General features: G+C 41.1%; 1 protein-coding gene across 2 annotated transcripts in view; it reads left to right on the top strand.

Moving 5' to 3' along the window:
• RHBDD1 (rhomboid domain containing 1) overlaps positions 1 to 19,870 on the top strand; it is a 119,273-nt gene that overhangs the window by 14,793 nt on the left and 84,610 nt on the right. For both annotated transcript variants that reach the window (XM_084892915.1, XM_084892914.1), the window contains exon 3: positions 8,600 to 8,824. The gene's annotated coding sequence lies outside the window, so the exon portion shown is untranslated. The remainder of the gene's footprint in view (positions 1 to 8,599; positions 8,825 to 19,870) is intronic.

The following is a 19,870-nucleotide window of genomic DNA, read 5'->3' as shown; positions in this document are numbered from 1 at the left end:
AAAAAATCAATAAAATATATTTTAAAAAAAACAAACGACATGAGTACAGAGATTTGGAGAGCTCTCTTCACTAGAGGGTAAGGCCTTTGACTGGCTTCCCTCCATGCCTTCCAAATTTATATTCCTTGTCTCATCTCTTCATTTATGTCTCCAGATTCCTGAACTCTTGCTGTGAAAAGACTGCAGCAGTAAATGCATTTTTAATGTTATATATAGGCTAATATAGAGGTATAAGATTTCCAAACTATGAAATAATTTTCAAGTATTATTTCTATTAATATTTGTCTTATTTCATTAAACCAGAAGTTGCAAACTTGTGTCCTGCTGGCCAAAGGTGGTTTTTCAAATTTACCCAAATAGTATGTTAAATTGTCAACATTAAACATTAGATGATGCATCAAAAATTAAAATTCTAATTTCTCTTTAAAAATCAGAGCATGGGGCCCGATTCCCACTTGGACTCCATTAGCCAAAATGGAAAGATAGCTGCCCCTCTCAGTGGTCACTCTGCGGTAATCCCACAACTCCAAGTCATCTCCCTGACACCACGGCAATGCCAGGTGCCATTTGTCACCTAGTGTTTCAGATGCTTCCTTCCACCCAGCCCACTCGACTCATTTGTATCGCCTGCCTAGCTCCTCCAGGCACTGGAGTTTGTGACCCTGTCTTAAGGGTACTTCAAAACCAATTGCTTTTGAACAGCATTTGATGATGAAGACAGATATTGCACATTCAGACCAGTTCTACTGCATTCCCCTGGGATGCCCAGACTATGCTCCTGAGCAGAATCGGGGCTAATTCATTTAAAGAATGCCCATTAATCAAAAGGAGGTCCAATCTAGCTCAAGTCTTTCTAAGAGGCTACACAATTTGCCATGTTGAATGGATGTGCATATTTTATTTTGAGAGTATTTTGTACAGCAAAAGAAATATACTGCTTATAGAGACTGCTGTCTCTCAGAAAACACAGTTGGTTACAGTAGTTTACCAAAAAAATAAATTAAATAATAGTTTAAAAACCACTCTAAAAAACTCACGTCAAGCCAATCAGATTGAACAGCCTGAGAATATTCAGTGGGCAACATGTCCTATATTTCATTAAAAAATGTAGTTAAAATATCTCATATTTTTTCTTAGCAGGAGTTTGAAAATTGAACAACAGGTTTTCCTTTCCCAAAACTAAACATAACCTGGCACTGGAAAGATAAGCCTTTCCCTTTGATTTTTATTCCCCCGATCATGTGTCCTAAAAACAAGTCTCAAGAAAATTCAAGATGAAAATCTGTTAATAAAATATTAAGTGGAGGTTTAATTTTGAAAACTACATGTTATAGTATTATTTTTCTCCTGCAATTCAAGTATCTTTTTTTTTTTTTCTTTTGCCTGGACAGCTAAAGATATGTGGATGAATTCTGGTGATTTGTCTGTATGACTTAGTTTCTGAGCTCTTTATCTGTAAAATAAGATAACAACCCTACTTCATAGACTCATTCAGAGAGTAAATGTAGTTTGATGGCCTAAGTATATGGCAGAGATTCAATAAATTAATGGCCTTTATTTTAACCAGTGAGAGTGATTCTTTTTTTTTTTTTGATCATAGGACCTAAGAAAAACTTCCTAAAAACGTAAGCATGCACCCTTATTTCAATTTCATTTTAAGAAACTTTATCCATCCAGCAAAATATAAGACAATGAATATAGTATCTATGACACATCATTGTTTACTAGTAAGCTAAAAGCTAGTCATCACTCCTAAGACTCTTGCTGAGTCTTATAATACCCAGGTGCAGACTCTAAGGAAGTCCACAGAAAAGTAAATATTTCTTTTAAAATTTCCTTTTACTTCTAAAGATCACAAAAGCTATTAGCACATCAAGAAAGGAGTTTCCAGAATGTTAGCTGGTATTCCAAAGAACAGTGTTAATGAAATGGGGCAATTCAAGGTGGGCACACAGCACGCCAGCATCAGTCTGATCTTTCCTGCTCTTCCTCTAGGCATCTGGTATCCCATCCTCTTTTTTCTTTGCTCTCGTACTCTTGTTTTTCCTTCCCAAAGCAAAAAATTGAATATGAATGATGGAGAGTTTGGTATTACAATGAACTTTTTTTTTTTGAGCCCTTACTATGGACTAGTGGCTAAGATATACATTTTAATGCCTTATTTCAACCAAGATTGACAAGAATTTACAGATGGCCTGGCCAGTGTGGCTCAGTGGATTGAGCGTCACCCCATGCACCAAGAGGCCACCAGTTTGATTTCTGTCAGGGCACACATGCCCAGGTTGCAGGGTTCCATCCCTCGTTGAGGGCATGTAGGAAGTATCCATTTGATGTTTCTCATATATATGTCTATCTCTCTCCTTCCCTCTTACTCTAAAAGCAATTAAAAAACACATATATATATTTAAAAGAAGTCACAGATGAAGAATTATTGCCCCATTTAAATGGCTGGTGAGATCACAAACTCCCTCAGCTAGAGCTAGAATTGAAGCTTGATTTGTCTGATTTCAAGCTACTTATAAATGCAATAGTCATTAATAATGTTTTCTGGGTTTTTTTTTAAGGCACTAAATAATGTTTTTATATTTTTCTTATTAAATTAAGAATAATCAACTTATTCTTTGCTTGAATTGGTTCCTTGATTGTTGACTTTGTTTAGTTACTTAAAAACATTTTGTTCTTATGATTATGGTGATTCTTTATCAAGATTTCTCTTTGGTTCTGCAACTCTTCCTTCTAGTCACATTTCAATATCTTACTTTCTTCTTCTTCTTTTTTTTAACATGCTATTTATTTTTTCTAGATTTTAGAATATTAAAATACTTGAGTTGAAGGAGACTTTAGAAATAATTTTTGCAAGTCCCTCATCTTACAGTTGAGAAAATTAAGCTTCCGAGGGTTTGAATGGCCAAAAAGTAGCTAGTGGCAGAACCAAAAATCATATTCTGTACCCTTTTCAATTTTCTATGCTTTCTTGATTATAAGTAAAAAAATAAAAACCTATGTTTAATAGCTTTAAAGGTCTATGCAACAATATGTACCATGACCTATTAGAATCATTACCATGTCCCACACCCCATCCTTGATATCTTGTTCCCTTATGGCTTATGTTATATTCATTAAATCAATTAAGGTTCTGGGTTATTACTTAGTCAAATGAATTTAACTTTGTTGTAATACAAATCTTATTGTTTAAAAGCTCTACTTCATATTTGGATGTGTGGTCCAGAATAGAATAGCTGTCAACATTTCCTTATAACTGAGCCCATGGCACTTGACTGTTACAATGGATAGAATAGTGTACTAGATTTACCCTGGAAACTTAATATTAATAACATTTTTCTTAAAAAGAAACCAAATTAATCCTGGTGGGGGGGGGGTGCGTGTGTGTGTGTGTGTGTGTGTGTGTGTGTGTGTGTTTAAAGAAAATGAATATGGAAGAAAAGGAGTACTATCTTGGCTGCAATCTTGGCTATAAAAAATGACTCAGAAAAAAAACTGTGTGTACATATAATGAGAGAAGAGTTGTGGGGGGGAATAAAAATACTAGGAGAAACACATGTTAACACTTAGAACATTTTATGAATATAAAGGAATTCTATGGACTATTTTTGTAATTTTTCTATAAAGCCTGAAATTACTTGCAAATAATTTTTTTTAAATTGGCAACATGATCTGACATTCACTTAAAGACTGGCATCCTAGGTTAAACCTAAGATAAACAATAAGCTATAAAAATAAATTTTCACTTCAGTTAGAAGTCAGGTGTGTTAAATTACAACAGAACAAGAAAAATCTAAATTTTGTGCGGTGGCACTCTCTGTAATTTTAGGTGATATCAAAATTCTCCCCACCCTTGCACCACCCTGTGGCTTCTATTTTTCCTTCCATTATTATTATAAACTAAAGGCCCAATGCATGAAATTTGTGCACTAGTAAGGTCCCTAGAGGCTGCCAGCTGCGGGCTGGGGCCTCCCTTTTTTCCCTCCACCCGCCCCACTCCTTGGTCATACTCCCGGATGAACTCCCAGTTGAGGAGACAATTTGCATACTATGTTTTTATTATATGGGATTGGATAGAGCTTTGCAAAAATTTCAACTGTCTTTTGTCCTACATTTCCTCCACCCAAGATACCTCTGCCTCCAGTTTCCTCTAATCACCACCCAGAATTGCCACTTGCTGGTAGACAGATTAACCCATGACCTTTAAGTGAAATTTGTTCTCTCCTAAGTGTTCCCTCAACAGCCCTACATTTTAAATATGCTATGTCTAATTGCAGATGGCAAGGTCCTTTAAAAAAATATTTTTTTTTCTTTTTCTTTTTTTTACAGAGAGGAAGGGAAAGGGATAGAAAGCCAGAAACATCAATGAGAGAGAAACATTAACCAGCTGTCTCCTGCACACCCCTCCACTGGGGATGTGCCCTCAACCAATGCACATGCCCTTGAACCGGAATCGAACCCGGGACCCTTTGGTCCCCAGACCGACGCTCTATCTACTGAGCCAAACCGGTTTCGGTGGCAAGGTCTTTTTGAAGGGCTTTTAAGCATTAGCAAGCAATGGTGGAGATACTGCCAAGTGTATGTGTTTTTATATGCCCACAGGAGGTCCTAAAATCCTCTAGAGGCTGACAGGAAAAGTAGCCAAAATGCCTGTCATCTGCGCTGTGCCCTCACAGCCTTATCTCCCATATTTTGAAGTAAGTTCCTTTTGGAACTTTTTTCCCCTACCAAGAACATCCAAAGTTCTTCCTTTCTAAAAATTCATCATCTAAATTAGTTTTTCATAAAGCACAAACACATTGTGCCAGGTTGAGGAGATGTGGTGGGTTAGAAAGGCTCCTATGAGGCCTCACATGGCATGCAGAAAATGAGATTTGGCAGCTGGAGTAAAATTATTCATTGTAGTCATGGAGGCATCAGAATTTTAGTTGGTTAAAGAAACAGAATGGCATTTGCAAACGTAAAAGAAAAATGCTGTAAAAATGACTACGAAAATAAACAGCTTATTTAGGATTTATTATTTGAAAGAAATAGGAACTTTCAAACTATATATTCCTACTACCGTATTATCCTGTAAAATTGGAAACAATGGGACATCTGTAAAACCAGTTTATTAGATAATAAAAACCAGTTTTTAGATAATAATCATAATGAGCTAGAACAAGAATAAGGAAGGCATATTTAAAACACTCAGTAGAAAAAAATACTTCCTAAAATAGAAAAATGTAGAAAATTGAAATATGGCCATTCAAAAATAATTCTGAAACGGATAGTGAATAGTTATCATTTCTTTTTTTGTGTGTGATTTAGATAATGAAACAATGAAAACTTGATGAAATATGTACATGAATAAAAAAATTACCTTTTATATGGATTGTGATGCATCCAGTGACACACAGAACTAGACATTTAATATTCAGAGTTAGAAATAATATATTAGGAAGTCTGAATCATCAATCCTTCTGCCTACTAGCTTTGTGAGCTTTGACAAATTACTTGGACTCTCTGACCCTCAGTTTCCTCATTTATAAAATGGAAGTGAAGTGCCTGGCTTATCATGGACACTTAACAAATGGCAGCAATAGTAGCTATCAAAACAGTTACCAGGTATTGAGTATTTATTATGAGCCTGGCACTTTCATAAGAGGACTAAATACATTAACTTATTTAACAGGTAGAGATCATAGTGGTGGTAATAGATCTTATAGGATGCTAGAGTGAGAAAATAATTTTTTAAATTTACTAAAATAATATTCAGTTGTAAGAAATTTGTATCTTCAGGCATTAGCAGGAGTAGGGGGCCAAGGGTTATATTCAAAGTCAGGGTATCCTGAAGTAATCAAGCCAACACCCTTCCCTTCCCTAGGTGCTTTGGGGGGTACTCAGCCTCCAGCACTCCCACTGGAGCAGTCATTTCTGGTACTGAGACTGTGGTCTCCAACCATCTCCAGATCCTCCTAGAGTCCAAGTCCCAAGAGAAAGCCTTTGACTCCCATTCCTGTTCTCTTGTGATACTGGGGCAGGGAGAAGGACATTCTGGCTTACTCATCTTCTATGTGAGGAGGGTAGAAAATGCATGAGGAGAGAATGATTAATGCCCCATATAAGAAATAAAATGAATTGTTGGTGATATGCCTGGAAATCAGGGAGTGGATGGTCTAGACAGTGGTCGGCAAACTGTTGACTAATGAGTTTGCCTACCAGTGATCTAAGGGTAAGAGTTTGTAAGCATTAAAATCCTGCAGAGGAACACAAATTATTTCAGAGTTATAACAGCTCCTCTCAGCTCCGTTAGATTGCGAGTTGATTAGTGACATCTGATGTGCAATTAGAATAATGACCATAATGTCAGGATAATTAACCACCCATCACAAGTCTACTGCAAGTGCATTGCTCCTACCTGTAGTTTTAGTAATATCTTATTACTTTCAGGACTTTTCTCATTGGTAGTACAATCAGTGTAGATTCTTAATTCTACAATCTTCATATCAACCAATGAAAAACCATCTGAGTTCTAAAGCACATATTTCCACGTAAAGATTCAAAGACAAGATCATATCCTGGCCAGTGTGCTCAGTGGTTGGAGCATTAGCCTGCACACAGAAAGATCTCGGGTTCTATTCCCGGTCAAGTGCACATACCTGGGTTGCAGGTTCTTTCCCTGGCCCCAGTCAGGCACCTGTGGGAGGCAGCCAATTGATGTGTCTCTCTCACGTCTCTCTCGATCCTCCCTCCTTATTATAAAGAGCAGCTTATCAATTTCTATTTAAAAAGTCTGCTAAGATTTTGAGATTGTGTTGAATCCACGGATCAATATATGAACTGCCAAATTGAGCCTTCCAGTCTAGGAACATGGAATATCAACTTCTCTCAGCCATTTTAAGTAGTTAGCAGTGAACAAGAATTGTACTTTTTTTTTTTTTAATTATTACAATTATTCCAAAGTACTTAAGTCTTTGTGGTGCTATTTTTGGACTTTTTACATGTAGTTTATAGAAATAATTTAAAAAAAATCTTAATCTTGTATCCTGGGTGGGACTGTGCTACACTCATTTATTAATTCTAGTAGTGCTTATTTGTATGGTGATTTCTTTTAAGATTTTTTACCTACAGGATCATGTAACCTGTGAATAAAGTCAATTTTACTTTTTCCTATTCAACATGTTTTTAAGTTGTTTTTGTTTGTTTCTTCTACTGTACAGGCTAAAACTTCCAGTAAAAAAATTTAAAATATATTTTTATTTATTTCAGAGAGGAAAGGAGAGGGAGATATTTAGAAACATCATTGATGAGAATCTTTGATTGGCTGCCTCCTGCATGCTCCCCACTGGGGAACGAGGTCGCAGCCCTGGTAATCCAAATGTGAACTCCTGGTTCCCTGGTTGATGCTCAACCACTGACCCACACTGGCCAGGGAACTTTTTTTAGTGTTAGCTGTAGGTTTTTCATAGATGCCCTTTATTAGGGTAAGGAAGTTTCCTTATAATCCTACTTTTTTGAGAGTTTTTACCATAAATGTTTGTTAAATTTTGTTAAAATACCGTCTCTCAAGTATTGGCTTTCAAAGCAGTGAGCAGCCAGACCTGAGTTCAGTATCAGGTACACTTTTCCTGTCCTCTCAAATGTCCTAGAACTTTTTGTCTGATAATATTTGAAATTAGATATAATTGTCTAAGTATGTTCTTAATCCTTATATAATAACATCTTTATGAGATTACTGTATTGAGCTTCTTGATTTTTTAGCTCCCTTAAAATCACCTCTATATTTGATATATTAAGAACAAACTTCCATTTGACCCAGTGATTCCACTTCAGGGAATACATCCTAAAAACTCCAAGACACCAATCAGAATGAATATATGGACCCTATGTTCATAGCAGAGTTACTTACAATATCTAAGATTGGGAAACAGCCCAAGTGCCCATCAGTAGATAAATGGATAAAAAATGCTGTGGGACATTTACACTATGGAGTACTATGTGGCTGTAATAAAAAAGAGGGCTCTCTTACCCTTTGGGACAACAAGGATAAACCTGGAAAATATTATGCTAAGTGAAATAAGCCAAACTGAGAAAGACAAATATCCCACCGGGTGCTTGTCTCTAGCAAGCCACTTGATTGCATCAAATACATTCACTGCAATACTTAACACCTAAGGCCCTCACATGGACAAACAGACTAAGAAGTGCAGTCGCAGACCCACGCTTTGGGGAGTGAAAAGTACAGCCATGGCCTTGTTTGGGGGGCGTCCTTGGTAAGCGTGGGTCCCTCCCAGAGATTGGCAGCTCTCATGCTGTCTGACAGCTCATGACGGGTGTAAGTTTCTCTTTCACACCATCCACTTCAGCAGCAGCAGCTGACTCCTCGCAGCAGCTGGTGGGGAGCTTGCAAAGGGGCTGGGCCCTGCAAGGGCAGTTTCGCAGCCCCCACCTCCATTCCCAGCCCCCGTGGCCCACTGGCTGCATGTCTCCATGTCTGGTTCCTCCAACGCAGGTCCAGGTCGCTAGTTTGCTTTTGCTCTAGGCATTCACGGCAGAAGACGGCAGTTTGGGGCAGGGGAGACAATGATCATCCCCTTTTCACTCGCATTTGCAGGATGAGTCCACGCTGTGCCCTCGGAGCCACCGACTGTCACTGCCGCCACGCGTGGGCCGGCCGGCCCGCTACCCGGCCCTCCCTCCCTCCCCAACCCGGGCCTCCCCTTCTCTGCTGCGCGGCAGCCTGGCCGCAGGGAAGAGGAGCGTCGGTCGACACCGCCCCGTGCGTGATGACGCACGTGCGCGCGCGAAGACGTGAGGACGCCGGCGGGCCGTAGAGAACGTGAGTTTCCGCGTCTGTTTGGTCCGGTTCGCGGCGCCGGTTCTGCGCGGCTTTTTTAGACTTTTCCCGGGGCCGCGGCGCCGGCGGTGGCGGGACGGGGGCTGCGGGGCGACTGTGGGCGTCCCCGTGGGGCCCGAGGCACCGGAGGGGATGTGGCAGGGGAGGGGGGTGCGGACACGGGCGGGTGTGGGTGCGGGTTGGAGGCGTAGCCTGGGCAGTTTAGGCACCTGGGCGCCCTGGAGATGGGCGATCGCGGAGGGCGTTCCCTAGAGCGACCCTGCCGGGGTGCTCTCTGCCGCGCCTGAGGCCGACCCCAGGGAGTGACCTGCCGGGCTCTCCCCTGGATGGGGGCAGCTCCCATGGAGTCTTAGAGGGCTGTCTCTGAAAGCCGGGGCTTACTGCGACGTTGCGTCAGCCATAGCAGCTTTCACTTTCAGGTGCACTGGGAACAGTAACTTTCTGTTCTGGGAACTAGCGGTGTGCAAGCACACCCCAACCCCCTAACCCGAGGAATGGTCTTTCCCTTCACAGGGTTTAGGAAATACCCCCATCCCTTTTAACCCCTTTCCGCCCAGACCTCCAGAGCCTCTCCAAAATCGGATCAGCACCCCTTTCCAAGAGGAATCATCGCTTAGTCACGATTGAGCCATCTGCACATGTGTAGGTCCCTTTGCAGTACACGCACTGACAGCTGGACTTTCCTCTTCTATTCTCCTCCCCCCAACTCCCCCTAGAATGTCTTCTTAAAAGTCTGTTTACTGTCTCAAATGTATGTGTCACATTTTGCTGTTTCTAGTAAGTAGACTTTAAAGATTTAATGTGCTGCTGGGCAAGGCTTGGGAAGAGGCAGTCTTAAGAACAGCACAGCATTGGTTTCCTCAATTGTCCCTGGACTACTAGTATCAGCATCAGTCTGGAACTTGTTGGAATTGTAAATTTGGGGGACTTAACAGAATCAGATAGCTATTTTAACAAGCCTTCCGGTTGATCCCGGTGCACCTAGGTGCTAAAGTTTGGGAATTCCTGGCATATTGATAAAGAACAGCCATTGGGAGTCACCATGGAATTTGACAGAATGGAAGGGATCCATGTGGGGCCTTTCCTGGATGTGGGATCTTGGACAGATTACTGAAAGGTTATTTCGTAGGGCTTGTAAGTATTCAATGTGAAAGTACAGGAAACGTGTTTAACACCAGCATACATAGAAAACACACCAAGATGAGATGTTACTTAACCATTATGACTCTAAAATTCGTACATCGACTGGTGGAAGGTTCTTCATTGGGTTAGATATGGCTTGTTGTGCACGGATATTGTGATTACTGCTTAGATGGCATTTTATTTGTTTCTGGCTTCCCAGTTATATTCTGCAGAATCAAGGTTGTTTATTGGAGGCAGGATACTCAGTTAAAAGTTATAGTAGTATGTACTATCTCATACCAGTGCTGTAGTGGCTGGATAATTTTTAAGAATCACATTAAGCCCTAACTGGTTTGGCTCAGTGAATAGAGGTCGGCCTGTGGACTGAAAGGTAGGTCCCAGGTTCGATTCCGGTCAAGGGCATGTACCTTTGATGTGGGCACATCTCCAGTAGGAGGTGTGCAGGAGGCAGCTGATTGATGTTTCTCTCTCATCAATGTTTCTAACTCTCTATCCCTATCCCTTCATCTCTTTAAAAAATCAATAAAATATATATTTTTAAAAAGAATCATATTAGTTACTGTTAAAAAGTTCTTTAAAAAATTTTGGTCTTCTGGTCTTCAGCTGAATTACACTTTCTGACCCAGAATTTGGTAAAGACGGTAGAGTGGATAACTGACCAGAGATTAGCCTTAGGGCTGAGGAGTATTATGGAGCAGTGACTTGCAAGCATAGACAAGGCTGGAGATGTTTCCATCCTTATCTTCCTTTCCCACGTGCCTGACTGTACGGCTCAGATAGCAGGGAAGGCCTCCTCCACCCGTCCTCCATGCCTGTTTTCCGGGAGCATCAGAAGAGCTAAGTTCGGAGTGCCAGCCACCTGTGGTTTTTGAGATCATCAGTTGCAGTGTTATTCACAGCTTTCCCCTGCCTTTTCCAGGGGGCCACTTTTGGGGGAGAAAGAGAATTATTCGGGATTTGAAGCAGGTGCCTTAAAGCCTAGACTCATTCCAGTGTTGGGAAGGGTCAGTGCCACCCTGTGGCCTAACCAAAGGCCAAATTAGAGCACACTGCCCCCAGGACCTTGCTATGACTCCTGGATATGGTGGGTGAGGGAATTTTCAGATAAACGAGTCATGTCAGATATCAGCTGCTACAAATAATTTTGAAGCATTATGAAGCATTCAATTTTCAAAGGCCCCCACATTTTTCTTGTCCTCTGTTTCAGAAAGGCAGCTCTATAGCAGGGGTTTGGGGTCAGGAAGACCCTGCTTTGAACCCTGTCTCTGCTCCATACTGATTGTACCCATTAGACAAGTTAACATCCTCCCAACCTTAATTTCCTCTCCTATCATGGCGTGTCTTTGCGTCAGGACATTGGGTAAAATGAAATGAAGTGCAAAACCTGTCCACCAGGTGTTAGGTATAGAAGCTCAATCACTACAGCATGGTAGATAGTAGAAAAAGATAGTTATGCCGGGACCGGTTTGGCTCAATGGATAGAGCGTCGGCTTGGGGACTGAAGGGTCCCGGGTTCGATTCCGGTCAAGGGCATGTGCCTTGGTTGCGGGCACATCCCCAGTAGGGGGTGTGCAAGAGGCAGCTGATTGATGACTCTCTCTCATCGTTGTTTCTAACTCTATCTCTCTCCCTTCCTCTCTGTATAAAATCAATAAAAAAGATATTTAAAAAGAAAAAAAGAAAAAGGTAGTTACCTCCTCAAACCTATCTTTATCTCATTCATTTCCTCTTATGAATGAGGTCGTTTTATTAACTAACTGCACTGCTTTTCTTTTTAAATGATCAAAGATGCTGAAGTGAAAAGTCAAACCTTTCACATTATAGTGACCCAAAGAAAGCAAACACTTGGAGAAAGTTAAAACTCTAAACATGGTAAAAAACAAAACAAAAACATTGTAGTTTTATCACCATCCAGAGCAACTTCCATAGACTTTTTGGGGTGCTTATTGGAAGCTGAAGGTCAGGGGTGATTAATATTTAAATTTCTTCAATTAGTTAATAGGGGCAATCAGTTATAGAAGGGGGCACTATGTTAGAGGAGATGAGACCTCACTAAAAATATACACCAAAGTATAAGAATATACAATTAGCTCTGATACTGTTGTATTTTTTAATATGAGTGCTTAACGGTAGATAGCAAAGTGAACATTTTTGTTCCATTTTTTTAAAGTGATAAAAGTTTATATGTGTGTATATATATGTACATATATCCTATATAATCTTATCTAATAAAAGAGTAATATGCAAATTGACCAATCAGAGCAAGTATCTAAATTAACCCCAACCAAGATAGCTGTGGCCACAGAGAGCAGGAGGGAGGCTTGGATTTCCCAGGCAATGGAAGAAGCCAAGCTTTCCGGCCTAGCCTAGCTGGCCTAAGCCTCCACTCAAGGCTCAAAGTTTCAATTATAGAAGATAAACAAATCCAAACAGAAATGGCAGCAGCCACAGAGCAAGCAGAAGGCTTGGCTCCGCTCTAGGCTACAAAGTTTCAATTGTAGAAGGTAAATAAATTCCAGATATCAGGGAACCCCCACCCTGATCTGGGACACCCTTCAGGGCAAACCAGTTGGCCCCCACCCATGCACCAGTCCTCTATCTTATCCAATGAAAGAGTAGTATGCAGATTGACCATCACTCCAACATACAAGATCAAGATAGCTGCCCTCATGTGGACACAAGATGGCCAGCAGGGGAGGGCAGTTGGGAGGGACCAGGCCTGCAAAGGAGGGCAGTTGGGGGTGACCAGGCCAGCAGAGGAGGAAAGTTGAGGGCAAACAGGCTGGCAGGGGAGCAGTTAGACATCAATCAGGCTGGCATGCGAGTGGTTAGGGGGTGATCAGGTTGGCAGGCAGAAGCAGTTAGGAGCAATCAGGAAGGCAGGCAGGCGAGCATTTGGGAGCCAGCAGTCCTGGATTTTGAGAGGGATGTCCGATTACCTCAAGGGGTCCCAGATTAAAGAGGGTGCAGGATAGGTTGAGGGACACCACCACCCCTCCCCCCCAATGCATGAATTTCATGCACCGGGTCTCTAGTCCTATATAATAAAAGCCTAATATGCTAAGTGTCTGGTCGTCCGGTCAACCAATCAAAATGTAATCTGTTAATATGCTAAGGCTGCTCAACCACTTTCTATAATGTGCACTGACCACCAAGGGACAGACAGTTGACTGGTCGACCAGTCGCTATGACATGCACTGACCACCAGGGGCAGATGCTCCTATCAGCCCTCCCACAGTCCCTCTCTGGCTGGCTAACCTCCCACATCCCTCCCTGGCCTCAACTGTGCACCAGTGGGGTCCCTCAGCCTGGCTTAGGCCCTCTCACAATCCAGGACCCCTCAGGGGATGTTGGAGAGCCGGTTTTGGCTCAATACTGCTTAACACAGGAGCTGCCCCCTGGTAGTCAGTGTGCTCCCACAGCAGGAGTGCTGCTCAGCCAGAAGCCGGGCGGGCTCACGGCTGGTGAGCTCCACAGCAGTAGCACAACCCCCTCCCACCTCTGTGGCAGTGCTAAGGGTGTCTGACTGCCGGGTTAGTCCATTCCCCCTGGATATCCCCTGAGGGCTCCCAGACTGTGAGAGGGCGCAGGCCGGGGCTGAGGGACCAGCTTCCCCCATGCATGAATTTTGTGCACAAGGCCTCTAGTATATATGTGTTATATATGAATATATGAGCATGGAAAATACTTGAAAGGAATCATACCAGGTCATAATTACTTATACAATAATATGGGGATGGGGTAAATCTATACATTCTATGTAAAGTTAGATATGTGCATGTGTACGTAAACATTCTTTTTAAAAGATAAATGATGATTTACTTTTAGGCTGCAGTTGTTGTCATCCAAGCAGTGGGCCTCAGGTATTTTTAAAAGCAGGGAAGCCTATTTAGCAGAATCTCACTTGTAGCGCTCAGGAGCTAAGAGCTTTAATGAAGGGCACAGGGCATGTCCCTGGGACCTAGGAGTCCAGGTCACGGGTCTGAAACTCTTTGAGGGATAGGAATCCTCAGGAGATGAGCTATACCTAAGAAAGTCGTGGCAGTAAGAATTCTTATGGGTGGGAATCACAGACCTGTTCTGAAAACAGTGCCTAAGGTTTTCAGCAGTGTTAAACAGGTAGTATTCGGTAACTTCTCATGCAGAGGAGTGATTATTTAAAACAAAATCCAACCTTTAGTCTGACACATATTTTACAAAAATATGTGTCTATGTACATTTTTTGAGAAATCATCTAAGTTGTGTGTTTTTTTTAATCCCACAAGTATGGCAGCTGTATCACTGTTAGAGCTATTTAATATTTAACTGTTGTTTAGCATTACAAATGACTCAAGGAAAAAGAAACAAGGAGTCCATAGAAATACATTACTTGTGTTTACTGCCCCTGGGGTTTTTTTGTTGTATGGAAGAAGCTGGTTTGCATTTATATGATAAAGGATTTTTCTTAGAGTTAATTTTTAGTTAATAGTGAGCTTTCATAAGAAAAATAATTTCAAATGAATGCTAAGAATCAGATGGTTATTAATAGGGGAAGTAACATTGCCTTGTCTTTTTTAAAACATTGAGGAGGGTTTCCTGGTGACAGCTGGAGTGTGGGGGAGGGGCATCACTTTCAGTCAACCAGCTGCTCTGTGCAGCATCCTGATGGATCATTTCAAAGCCTGTGGATAATTTTGGCTGTATTCAGAAAAGCAAATGTATCGAATTTCTGGAAAGCAATAGTTAGTGTGCAAGAGCCCTTTGGTATCTGGATGATAGCCAACTAACCACGCATGCATTCAGGTTTCCATGTAGGTGTTAGTTACCATCTACTTTCTTGGACATCGTTATATGCACATAATAGTTATAAAACAATAATAAAGCTTAGTTCCATGGGGTGCAAAGTCTCATTATTTTATGGAGAGGAAGGGAGAATGGAGAATAAACTTTGGGGTGTGCTTCTTGCTTTCTCACAATAGGCTGTTTCATCTAGTCTTCACAATGACTCCAGGAAGTAAGGGAAATTTTTCTCATCTCTGGATAAAGAAGCTCAGCAGGATTGATTATATGATTTGCCCGAGGTCACATACCAGTAAGCATGAATCTGGCTTCATGCTCCAAGAGTGTTGTCATAAGAATAACAGCTGTTTCTCCATGGTGTTAACCTGCTTTTGCATTTTTAATTCAAAGTGTCAATATCAGGAGAGTTATGAGTGAAATGTGTATATATATATATATATATATATATACACAATATATATATATATATGTGTGTGTGTGTGTGTATAATATATATATGTTACAATTAAATTAATTCTATATACATATATAGGAAGAGAGAGGGAAAGAGAGAGTTGATAGCTACTATTAATTTTGGATTTTTTTCTCCTTGAGGAAAGTCTCTTGGGAAACACTGAAAGAAATTTTGATACAGTTTTTACACTGAATGGCCAGATTATTTTGATCTCTGAATGCATAATAATCTGGCCACTCAGTGTATATCCTATATAATAAAAGGCTAATATGCAAATTTTCCCCTCAACCAGGAACTCAACCAGCAGGCAGGCCAGCCAACCGTCATGTCCCCTCCTGCTGACCAGCCTGGCTAGACCCCATCCATGCATGAATTCATGCAACAGCCTCTATTATACACACACACACACACACACACACACACACACACACTGAATGGCCAGATTATTATGCGTTCAGAGATCATAATAATCTGGCCACTCAGTGTATGTTACAAATACCAGCGATTTGCAGTTGTGAGTAAAGTCAGGGAGTGTGATGTTTTGAAAATCATTTTAATAATTAGAAGTTTCTTTAAAAACATAAACCTTTAGATCAAAAGTTTTTCCTTTGGAAATGATATTCTTCATCCAGTGTCCAAGTGTTTGCACTAACTATATGACTTTGAGAGGCCTTTGTCTTACCTATGCAGAAGTTACTCTCACACTCACATGCTTGCACTGTGCACTCTTCTCTTAGGGCTGGCCTGGAGCAGACCTTTGAGATACTGCTTTTATATTCTCCATGTTTTGATTCTTCTAGGGGCTAGGATATAGTGCTCAATAGAAAATGAGAGCTGGTAATGCTCGAAGTAAACTAGGATTTGCTTGTCAGTCCTTGGCCTTACTATTCTGGGTAGGGTTCTTTGACAGCAAAAAACAAAATTAAAGTTAACTAGTTCATCCAGCTAACTCAAGAGCAAGAGATTGGAAGTGTATGGGTAAGCTCAGAGAACTGACAGAAAAGCCAAACCACCAGGCTATGGACAGAAGCTTGGTGGGGTCTCAAGGTTTGCATAGACCTAGTAGATTGGAAAATTCTTTTTTAAAAATATTTTTTTTTATTGATTTCAGAGAGGAAGGGAGAAGGTGAGAGAGATAGAAACATCAATGATGAGAGAGAATCATTGATCTGCTCCCCTCTGCACACCGCTACTGGGGATGGAGCCTCAACCTAGGCATGTACCCTTGTCGGTAATTGAACCTAGGACCCTTCAGGTCTGCAGGCCGATGCTCTATCCACTGAGTCAGACCAGCTAGGGCTGGAAAATTTTTTAAGTTAATGCTCGGAGTGTCAACTCTAGGAGTCGTTGGTATTAGTGTCTCTACACATAAGTTTTAGATTCCAGGGAGAGAGTTACTATTCCAATTCTGGTCTCTGGCCTTCTTGATTGCTGGTCTTCTCAGGATCACATCTAGGAGGACAGGCAAAATCCCCACGCTGTCCCTACCACCTAGTAATTAGTGGACGTCCTGTGTGCTTTCTGGGAGAAGAAACATCTCTGAAGTCTTGACTTCTTACATTGTGCAGATTTTGGTTACATAAATAATTCACTAACAATCCTTACACACATTAAAGGGTGTGGTGGGTATCACTTTTTCATTGATTTTAGGTAGACAAAGAAATCTGGCGTGGAGCACCTGGGAGAGTGGAATTACTTAAATCTCTTGAAGGGAGAGATGGGATGCTGGCATCATTGCTCCCAGTGTCTGCTGGCTTAGGCCCTATGTCTGATGGGCTGTCAATTGAAGAACTTTAATGAGCCCTCATTACACTAAAGCTTGTAGTCTGTGAGAGGAGGAACTGGCTTATGATTGATATTGGAAATCATACGTGGTGATAGATCAAAATTGGAGTTGGCACTAATTCACCTTGCTGTGGAGCAAAAGTCAGGACTATGTACAAAATCCAGTAGTTCCATTTTTCATATATAAAGATAATCTAATCATTTTTGTTAAGACAGTAACATTTTAAAAAGGAGGGAAAAATAAAAATTTGGCCATCTGACATTTTGAGATTTTTTTTAAAAAAAAAATCCTGAAATGGAGGGTCATTAAATTTTCAAATGTAGTGATGATTTAAAGATAATTTTGACAGAAAGTGAGGTTTGACATTTTATTATAAAATGTATTGTAATTAGAGAATCACTTCTACTTTCATGTGTCTTTCAAACACCCGTCATATTGTTTAAAATAATGTGTGTGTAATTGAATAGCATGAAGCGGTTAAAAAATGTGGGATCCTAGCCCTGGCCAGGGGGCTGAGTTGGTTGGAGCAGCATTCTCTAAATCAAAAGGTTGCAGGTTCAATTCTAGGTCAGAGTACATACCTAGGTTGGGGGTTTGATCCCCGGTTGGAGACATGAGGGGGGTCAATCAATGTCTCTCTTTTTCTTTCTCTCTCCTCTCTCTTCTGCTCGCTCTAAAAATCAATAAAAATATATCATCCAGTGAAGATTAAAAAAAGAAAGTGGGCCTGGCCAGTCTGTTGACCTATGAACCAGGAGGTCATGATTCCATTCTCAGTCAAGGCACATGCCTGGGTTACTGGCTGAATCCCTGGTAGGGGGTGTGCAGGCTTTTCTATCTCTCCCTCTCCCTTCCTCCTCTGAAATAAATAAAAACATATATATATTTTTTTTTAAGTCGAATCATAGAAAACCCAGAAAATGCTAATTGGTTATTAACTTATAAAAATACTGTAAAGCTATTTAAAATGTTTTATGTTCTCTTAATTTATTTGTTTATATGGGTTAAAATCACTGTCACTTCTAAGTTTATAAATAATCTCAATATAATCTCATTTAATGCTCACCACACCAAATATGTCTGCATTGTTTCTGTTCACAGATGGGAAATGGCAGTTAAATGACTTTCCTAAGGTCACATCGCTGGTGTATCGTAGAGATTTCCCCAAAAAGACCCACCCTCAAACACTGTCCTATACTCTGCGTATGATAATATTGCCAGCCCTGTAGCCCTGTGCATCATCTTGAGAAAAAACACAGGGACATATCTTTTCCCAGAGCCTGTCTGTTTACCCCAGCGGCCTGACAACTTCTTTGTGTTCGGAAATTCTTCAGATGTGTCGCATTGCCTGCCGTGTCCGTCCGTGTCATCTCCCCGCAGCCCCTCTTACAGTGCAGGGTGTGCTCTGTGAAGCCTGTTGTTCTGTGTGCCTCCTGGCAGCCTGGTAGCCTTTCATGCTGGATCCAGCAAGGTTGCTTTTTTCATTTCACAGAGCTGGGTGTCGCTTTCTAGGTGAACAATAATTAAATGCTTTTAAGGATGTATCTGATTAACAGGAAGCTGACCTGTGTAAATTAATTAGAACTGTAATGATGTCATAGCCTTGTCTTTTATTATTAGCCAGGTAATTGACCAGAAGTTTGGGAGCTTATTGTAACTGACAGCTAGGGGTTTGACCTTGTGTGCTGTCTAGAGGCGAAACATGCACAATGCATGTAAATGCAGCGTGTTCACTGTGCTGCATGTGTGGTCGGAGCATCTGATCTTGGGTTCTTATTTTTACTCTGTGCTGCTTTGAGGAAATTGGTATACTCAAACAGAATATTACGCTGAATTCTCTTCGTAAAAGCATAGGGCCAAACACAGATGTCTGTGTCATTGAGTAATTGCAATCAGATGGGAAACCCGGCATATTTAGGATGTATAGTCAAATAAACAAATGCCCTGAATTAAATGAATCTTGTTGTTAAGTTCCATGTGAAGGATGGCAAAACAATTTTAGGTAGAGAAGGCGTTAACAATAGGGGCATGTTTGATAAGCTGAGAGAATTTGTCCCCTCCTATTCTAATTTGTCGGAGAAAGTTCAGAGCATGTGGTATTTTCAGTATTGGAGTGATGAGAGCCTCTAACTGTAGTGGATTTGGTTGAAGAATGGGATGGTGGCGGTAAACATGGCGGGGAGTGGGGTAGTGAGGACTAACCAGCAGTGGTTCCTGGGTGTAGGTGGTCCCCTCTCCTGCACACTGTCTCCTAGAGTGAGAGTCAGCTCTGCTAGAGTATGACATGCACATTCCTAAACTCACCATTCCGAGCACAATCAGGCAGAAAAACCACAGAGCTTATGGGGCACATAGTACTAGGAGCGAAACACGCCAAAACTAACTTTGTCAGTGGTGCATTGAAAAGAAGAGATAGGCCCTAGCTGGTTTGACTCAGAGGTTAGAGCATCGGCCTGTGGACCAACAGGTCCCGCCCAGTCAGGCAACCAATCAATATATTTCTCACTTCTCTCTCTCTCTCTTTCTTTCTCTCACCTCTCTCTCTTCTCTCTCTCTTTCTCTCGCCTTCCCTCCCAGTCCTAGTTCCTCTCCAATTTCTCTCTCTCTAAAAAAAAAAAGAAAGGAGAGAGAGAGAGAGAGAGAGAGAGAGAGAGAGAGAGAGAGAGAGAGAGGAACCTAATAAAATAATAGCACAATTTTACACTTTATATAAACAAAAATATATAAGTGCTACCATAAATATGGCCCTCTCCCTTCAAAAAGTCCTAAATTTTGCTGTGGAAGTGGTTGCAATTTGTGAGTTATTGTCAGTGGAGGAAGGAGGGTTATCTGAATTGGATGGCAGACATTGATGGGTGTAATTCAC

The sequence above is a fragment of the Pipistrellus hanaki genome (genome assembly GCF_964339955.1).
Source record: "Pipistrellus hanaki genome assembly, chromosome: 8".
Lineage (NCBI taxonomy): Eukaryota > Metazoa > Chordata > Mammalia > Chiroptera > Vespertilionidae > Pipistrellus > Pipistrellus hanaki.
This window is presented reverse-complemented; position numbering and strand designations above follow the sequence as displayed.